The sequence below is a fragment of the Silurus aristotelis genome (genome assembly GCF_946808225.1).
Source record: "Silurus aristotelis genome assembly, chromosome: 4".
NCBI classification, from domain to species: Eukaryota; Metazoa; Chordata; class Actinopteri; order Siluriformes; family Siluridae; genus Silurus; species Silurus aristotelis.
The window spans coordinates 30,544,418-30,552,961 of record NC_139577.1 but is presented as its reverse complement, the minus strand read 5'-3'; positions in this window follow the sequence as shown (position 1 = coordinate 30,552,961).

The window sequence follows — 8,544 nt, the reverse complement described above, 5'->3', positions numbered from 1 at the left end:
CACACACACACACACACTCACACACACACACACACACACACACACACACACACAAAATATATGAATCAACAGAACTGTTTTTAAAACTACTACTACTACTACTGTATTACACACACACACACACACACACACACACACACACACACACACACACACACACACACACACACACACAAACACACAAACAAACAAACAAAACATATGGATCAACAGGACCTTCTTCGAAACTCTTACTACCACCACACACACACACACACACACACACACAAAAACATATTTTCAGCCATAATATGAATAAAAACACATTAATAATAATATTTATTAGCCAATTTAGAATTTCTTAATTTTTCTTAGAGACGTCCCTCTGCTGGTTTACTGAGCAGGTTGTGTGAAACCGGACGTACAAAAAGCTTTAACGTGGCCGATATCGCACATTTATCCCAGTTCAATATGGAAACTAAAACTAATGCAGAATCTCAAATTTTAAATATTAAAAATATCCTTTACTGGTTTTCACTTTGTTTTAAAGTCCATAATAAATCTATATCAGTATTTATAGAAACTGATACTTACTATTGTAAAACAGGCAGCACATTAAGTCCATCTGATCAGCTGTAATATTCAGAGGTTGTGTTCCACATCACCGATCCACTACTGATATTAAAAATCAACAGGTCATAATTATTCATTTATTTTGCCTTTATTTTGCTTTGATCCCTTTAATTCAGTCACTTTATTCAGTTTATTGTCAGCATTTGACAAGACTATTATTATTATTATTATTATTATTATTATTATTATTATTATTATTATTATTATTATAAATACTCAATTATTTTACTATTAGTTCATTAATATAAATGTCTTCATTATTTATTATTATTATTATTATATTATAAATATTATTATTATTATTATTATTATATTAATTAACATTATCATTATCATCATCATTAATATTAATATTGTTATATTATATAATATATTATTGTCATTATAATTATTATTATAAATATTCATATAATTACTATTACATCATTAATATTAAGATCATCCTTTATTATTTTATTATTAATTTACATTATTATTATTATTATTATTGTCATCATCATTAATATTAACATCATAATTTTTTATTATTATTATTATTATTATGATTATTGTTATTAATTTACATTATTATCTTCATCATCATCATTATGAATATTAATATTGTGATATATTATATATAATACAATATAATATATACTATAATATATTATATATAATATTACATTATATTATTGTCTTGTCTGTGAATATTATTATTTTTATTATTAATATTATTTGTCAATGTAACTGTTTGATTTCTGACTACTCATTTTGACTTCATTAAATGTATGAATTCTGGTGTATAAATAACACTTACATCCCCAACCCCTGAACTGACTCTTTCGCCAGGTGGAAATGAGCCGTCATCTTATTTAGAACAAAAGAAAAAGGCTCGGACTAATGATAAATATCTGCTTGCTGTCGCAGCCTCGGGCTTGTTTAGTGCTGAGAAGCGTGTCCAGAATGCTGAGGCTCTGTAATACATCAAACAAACAAAAACAAAAAAAACACAAAAAAGTTTGACTTTCTCATTAGGAACAAAATGTCTGACATGAATACAGCATTCGTCAAACGTTTAGATCGATGACCCCCCAAACAATCATATTTAAGAAATTAAATCCAATTATAACAACAACAAAAAACAACTGTAAAATTAATTGCATTTGTTAAGTATATCTAGTAATTTACTTCAGTTCACCATCCAAAGAAAGCTATAATATACACAAACACAATACTATATGATCTGTGTCAATTTTTTTTTAATGCACATTGAATTCTTTGAATATTTTTACACACATTTTTTATGGTATTTTTATTTCATCTATTTTATCTGTATGTAGATCAATTACAGACTATATACATTACTTCTTACTGGCGATCCATGAGAATATATATATATATATATATATATATATATATATATATATATATATATATATATATATATATATATATATATACATACATACATACATACATACACACTTTTTTTTTTTGCTGTTGTTTCGTTATACAACCCTGCCCTCTAGTGGTGTGTAGGAATCTTTGCAAGGGAATTAATTCACTTTGCTATACACGAGTTTATTTCAGTCTTTAAATGATCTCTAGTCCTCTTGTATAATAAATGATCTGATCGTAGATACATTTACATGCAACCAAATGATCTATCAATTTATCAATTGGATTTCATGATGCTCTGATGCCTATGTCCATGTACATGTTTTGTGGCTCCGTCATTCTATAAATGCATTGTGTAAATGTTAGCTCAGTTTTTTAAGGTAAGAAAAAAAGATGCCTTGCTCTTCTCACATGTAATTTACAGCACAGTAAAATGAATTCCTTGCATGGGAACAATGATACAACATTTCTTGAGCACTGGGGGTAAGGGCCTTTCTCAAGGGCCCAAGTGTGACAGCTTGGCAATACCAGGGCTTGACCCCCCTGACCTTTCAATCAGTAACTCAGGGCCTTAACCAGTGAGCTGCCACCTCCCTAAGGGCACCACTGGGATTTAGACCCAGGATTTCCTGTTTACTAGATAAGCACTTTAACCAACTAAGCCAGGGTTTCAAGTCTCAGTTTTGCCAAGCTGCCAGTCTTGGACCCTTAAACAGGGCCCTTAACCTTCTGACCTCCAGGGGTGCTGTATTTTGATGCTGCATTTTGACCCCAGCTTCCTAACATTGCTGGGATAAACAAAGAAAGAATTTCACTGTACTTTAATGTATATGTGAGAAGTAAAAAGCACCTTTACCTTTTTATATAAATGCAAATTGGATTGCAGTGTTTAGGGTGAATACAATAATACAATATAAACCGTACTGTCAGAATCTGATTGAATTCATTTTAATTAACAGAAAAGTGGCCACATCTGGCAGGAAAATTCGCCCCACTGGCTTCCTGTAGCTGCTCGTATCAGATTAAAAACGCTGAACTCTAAACTGCACAATCCGGACACTGATGTCTCATTAATGCTTAATTGATTTTACTGCCAGTAATCGTTATGCCGTTCTCATCCACTCTGTACATTCTGGATTATCTCTGTATAATTATAACTTTATCTTTTTCTTTTTTTCTGCTTCTCCCATTAGGGGTCACCACAGAGGATCATCTGTCTCCATACCCCCCTGTCCTTTATATCTGTCTCTTTGAAACCAACTACCTGCATGTCTTCCCTCACCACATCCATAAACCTCCTCCTTGGCCTTCCCATTTTCCGTCTGCCTGGCGGCTCCATCCTCAGCATTCTCCTACTGATATACCCCATGTCCCTCCTCTACACATGTCCAAACCCTCTCAATCTCACAAACGAAATTTCCATTTAAATAAAGTTGTATCTATCTCTTAATGAAATAATAAACTATATGGACAAAAGTTTGCAGACACTTAAACATAAAATTGGCATGTGCTTTTTGAACATCCTATTCCACATTCAGTCCCCATTTGTGGTTATAATAACCTCCACTTTTCTGGGCAGATGTTCCGCTCAATTTTGGAGTGTGCTTGGGGAGATTTGTGTGAGATTCATTCAGCTACAAGCGAAGTGAAGTCAGGCCACTCAAGATCTTCCACCCCTTCAACGAGAGGTTGACTGACCCATCAGTTTTTGCAGATTATTCAGTTGATTACTAAAAGTATCGTCTATCAGAAGAAATCCATACCGACAGTTTTTCCGGGTTGCGTTATACAGTACAAGAACGCCCTCTAGAGGTAAATCACTGACACCACATGCTGTTTATGTAACGTGCTGTGTCTTTTTTTTAATTAATTTTGGATGGAACTTTTTGTTTGATTGAATGCATGTCTTTTATTTTGTTCAGTATTTATTACTAAATAATCAATTCGGCTCCTACGTTCATATCGAAGTTTGTGTTTGTTTGTTTTTTAATGTGCGTGTTCGCTTTGCTTGAGTTCAATACGGTATTTTTAAGACTTAAATGAGCTTGCCCCTACTGGGAAATTTTGCGGTATATCAGACCTGGGAAAATTACAGTGCGCGGGCCACATCTGGCCCTTTGTACGTCCCTGTCCGGCCCGCGTGAGGCCAATCATAAATTACAGGGATGCAACAAAAATTTTCGGCCGAAATACCTAAATCACTGAAACAACACTGCAGAAACACAATTGTAATGACGCAATAAAAAGCACAGCCAGCACATGGTTATCTGGATAAGAGCAACATGTCTGCGGTGTGTGGATAGCAATTTGCAAAACATGCAATGCTGAAATTTTAAGAGGGGGTGTATCTGCAAAGAGTTTCTCCAAGTCGGGTTTAATTTATCACCTGAAATCCAAGCATCCCGATTGCCATTCTAAATATGAGAAGTACGAGGCGCAGAATAGTAGTCAATCCGAGCATGCGCACTCCGTCTGTAGAGGACGTTTTTGAAAAGGCAGGAAAGTTTTCCAGTGATGGTGCCAAGGCAAAAGGCATAACACAAAAAATTATGGATTTCATTGCCTTTTGAATTGAATTTTCATTTCGGTGCGTCCCTAAAATATTATCGTTGGTGTGGCCCTCTGACACAATTCAGGTTTCTCATGTGGCCCCTTGTAAAAATGAATTGCCCACCCCTGCGGTATATTCATCTCACGCACATGCGCATTTGACCAAAATACCGTATTGAACTCAAGTGAAGTGAACACGCACATAAAAAACCCACAAACAAAGTCCTTGTTTTCTACCCTAAAACACGTGAAATCAAAGCATCGATCTGTTCTGACTGACACCCATGTGAAAGAATTGCTTCGAGTGGCAACAACGGAATACGAGGCAGATTTGAAGGGGATTGTTCAAGGATTGTTCTTGGTTAAACTAAGAGTTTGTGTGTGAGACAAACTGTCCTGAAAATGACTGTCCTGTGGTCTTAGAACCTCTGGCTGAGCAGAGGTGTGTGTGTGTGTGTGTGTGTGTGTGTGTGTGTGTGTGTGTGTGTGTGTGTGTGTGTAAGAGGAAGGGATGGGTGATGTTCATGTGTGCCCATGTGTATGATGTGGCTCTTTGCAGTAACACAGTAAAAAATGTGTCTCTCGTTCTCTGACTGGTTGGCCACCCCTGTTCTAGTTATTACCATAGCGTAATTATTTGTTAGATTCACCCACCAACCAGATATGCATATGCATACGCAAGTAAATGTTTTGATTTTAATAGCAATGCATATGAAATTATGCCATTATGATAGTAATAATGCTCTTTTAGTAGGCTATATATATTTTAAAAAGTAATGCTAATTTGTATATATGGTGCATAAATAAATAATAAACTCATCCAACATCAGGAGGCAAAATTAATACATTTTAGATCATAATAATAATAATAATAATCTCTACAATAATACTGGTTGTCACACCCATGTAATTTTCTCTTACAGACCCGGGACCCACATTAATGGAAAGAAACGTTTGGGAGCCTCTGCTGTATACAATCTGTGTGTTAAAGGGTTAAGAGCTGCTGGACTACAAATGAGTAATATGATGAATAATAATGTCCTGAACACAAAGCTGACCAGTTCCAAGATGTACAGCTTTTCTATTGAGCAGGTTTGAAAGAGTCCATTGGAAAATAAATCATATAAGAGACAGAAGAGATAATTGAGGATCGGAAAGATGTATAGGGATTGTTATATATATATATTATACAAGAGACGTGATATTAATTCCAGCCTGCCAGCAATTTCCTCACAGGCAGCTCATGGTACATGTCTATTTTACATAAGGTATATATATATATATATATATATATATATACACACACACACACACACACACTCACACACACACAGTTTCACTGTGTGAACATGCATGTGAATAAAAAAGGATTATCAGCTTTGGTCTTCCATCAAAACACACAACAAATCACACACACACTTAGTCCCCACATGTCCCTACAGACCCCTATGTCCTAGAGCAATGCCTCAGGCAGACTGGCAGTATGCCCGCTGGTGTGGGCATCGAAGAGAGAACGACCCCTCAGCCTCTCCTCCCACCTTCACAGACCCCCAGTCCCTTTAGCATATTTTTATCCAAACCTCATTCAATGCACCTCTCCCAGGCCCCGGGGCCTCCCTTTCCGCTGGGCTGCAGGCGAAGCAGGGATCAAGTTTGGGTCACGAGGTTCTGGGTCGCCTAGAGACGTTCCATCAAGGCCCATTGCTTCATGTCTTTCAGGGCGAGCAAAGGCCTGTTTGGATAAGAGGCCTCAGCTACCCGGAGTAGATTTACAGCAGAGGCTTTTGGAGGAAAGCCAACAACAAATGGTGGAGAGTTGGCAAGATAGGACGGTATGTGTTTCAGTGCGTGCTCCTTTCTCCACTCATGTGGTAAAAGGATTGGATTTATCGTGATCTAGATGGAATTCCACGAAAAGGTTGTTTTCATTACATTCATTGCGAGGAGAAAATGAAGTATGTTCAGCAACGAAAATGTAACAGGTGTAACCAGGCACAAGAGGGCTAACAAGAAATGTCTGCACAGATTATCACACCATGTGGCTTCTGCTAATACATTTTCCAGCTGTTTGATTTCCAAATGTGATCCAGAGCTTCAATTAAAATTGAACTGTGAATCAATTCAATTCAGTAATGTGACATTAGAAAGGCAAGGATTAATTTATATTCTTTCAGATTTTTGGAAAATAACATATAATGATTGTTTTCATTAAACTTGATTTCATGAGAACGCTGTATGGTACCAATCAAGGCAAGAAAAAAATTGCTTTTGTGTGTATTTGGAGTAATGAATCCAGATTTTCCCCTCCAACTTATGTAAAGCATATCTTCATGGAGCTACTTTTTACAAAGCGGCATTGTCATGCTGGAACAGGTTTGGGCCTCTTAGTTTAGAAAGCTAAATTTAATGCTACTGCATCCAAAGACATCCTATACATAATTCATCCCAAAGGTGTTTAGTAGGTTTGAGGTCAGAGCTCTATAACAGGCCACCCAAGATCTTCCACTCCAACCCATGCAAACCATCATTTAATGCGCTTCAATTTAATGATGATGTATGTGGTGTGAAACTTGTCCCAGACATGAGGAAAAGTCAGGTCAAGAACATGCAAAGAACATCAGACAGACAGAATCTGTATTTGTCCTCTGTTCAATCTACTTTTTTCATTTGCATTTGTGTTGTTGTAAATAGGATTTTCACTGATACCTTACTTACTTTTAAACCTACACAATTGTGTGCCTCCAATTTTGTGCTAACAGTTTGAGGAAGAACCACATATGGCTTCAAAAGTCAGGTTTATATACGTTAATCTAGAGTATATAGTGTATAATCAAGATTGATCACAGTATATTAAAAAATTGATGCAAACTGCTACATCACTTCTACTTGAGGAACACGAAGGATAAAGATTTTTGTGGGAATTCCTCAATCATCAATGCTGCATTAAAGAAACCATTCATAGAAATTTAGACAATGTATAAGGAAATCCTGAAGACATATTTACAACCTAGGAGACAAAATATATGCTATAACTCTGAAAATATGTCTGTTATAAATCTAAAGTAGGAGAATGATATGAATTGCTGATGCAATGAAAATTAAGGATGTGCATCTCCATAACTGACGCTGATGTGATTTGTTTCTCCATGCATAGCCAACGATACGATAGATTAAAGATACATATGAAGCAGCTACCGATGTGATGTTACGGTGATGATGATTCGATTCAACACAATGCAATTCAATTCAATACGATGCAGTGGAAAAATATGATGCAAATTCAATGTGGTACAGAGAGTTCACTTTTATTTCTTTTCTTCAGACAGACAGAAAAACATCAATCAAAGTGCATTCTGACTTTTAACACATGGTCCTTTCACAAACTAGTCTTTGTGGTACAAAAAAGAATATATAAAACCAGACGGTCTTTTCCTTTTCCATTTACATTAGTGGCATTTAGCAGACGCCTTTTTCCAGAGCGACCTCCAAAAGTGCTTTGAGTCTCTAGTAATGAATAAATTTACACCGGTACGCTAGATTACAAACTTAATATAAATACTGTTCTGTGTCCAGGTAGACACAGCTCTACCTTTGCCATGTTCATCTGTATTCTATATGACTCTCAGGACACGCCTCTGTCTCAGTATCATAGTGATACGTCATATTCACGTAACGTCAGTGGCGCTGAGATAACGCGCTTGAGAATCAGTTTATCAAGGAGAAATCAATCTACATATGAAATATTGGTCACAAATTATTGGTCACTTTCTAACTAATAAAAGGATACCACTTATTAATAATTATATATAAATAAATAGTTTCACCAATGCAAATATGTTTAAAATGATGCATCATGATGCTAATGTCAACTTGTATCCGATGCACACTTCATCACGTCGTTAAAATGTTTTACCGAGGCACCGATGCGAATCACTGGTTCTTACCATCCCTAATGTAAAATTAAACATGCTGAATTAAGACTAAGACGCTCGCTGTTACAAACAT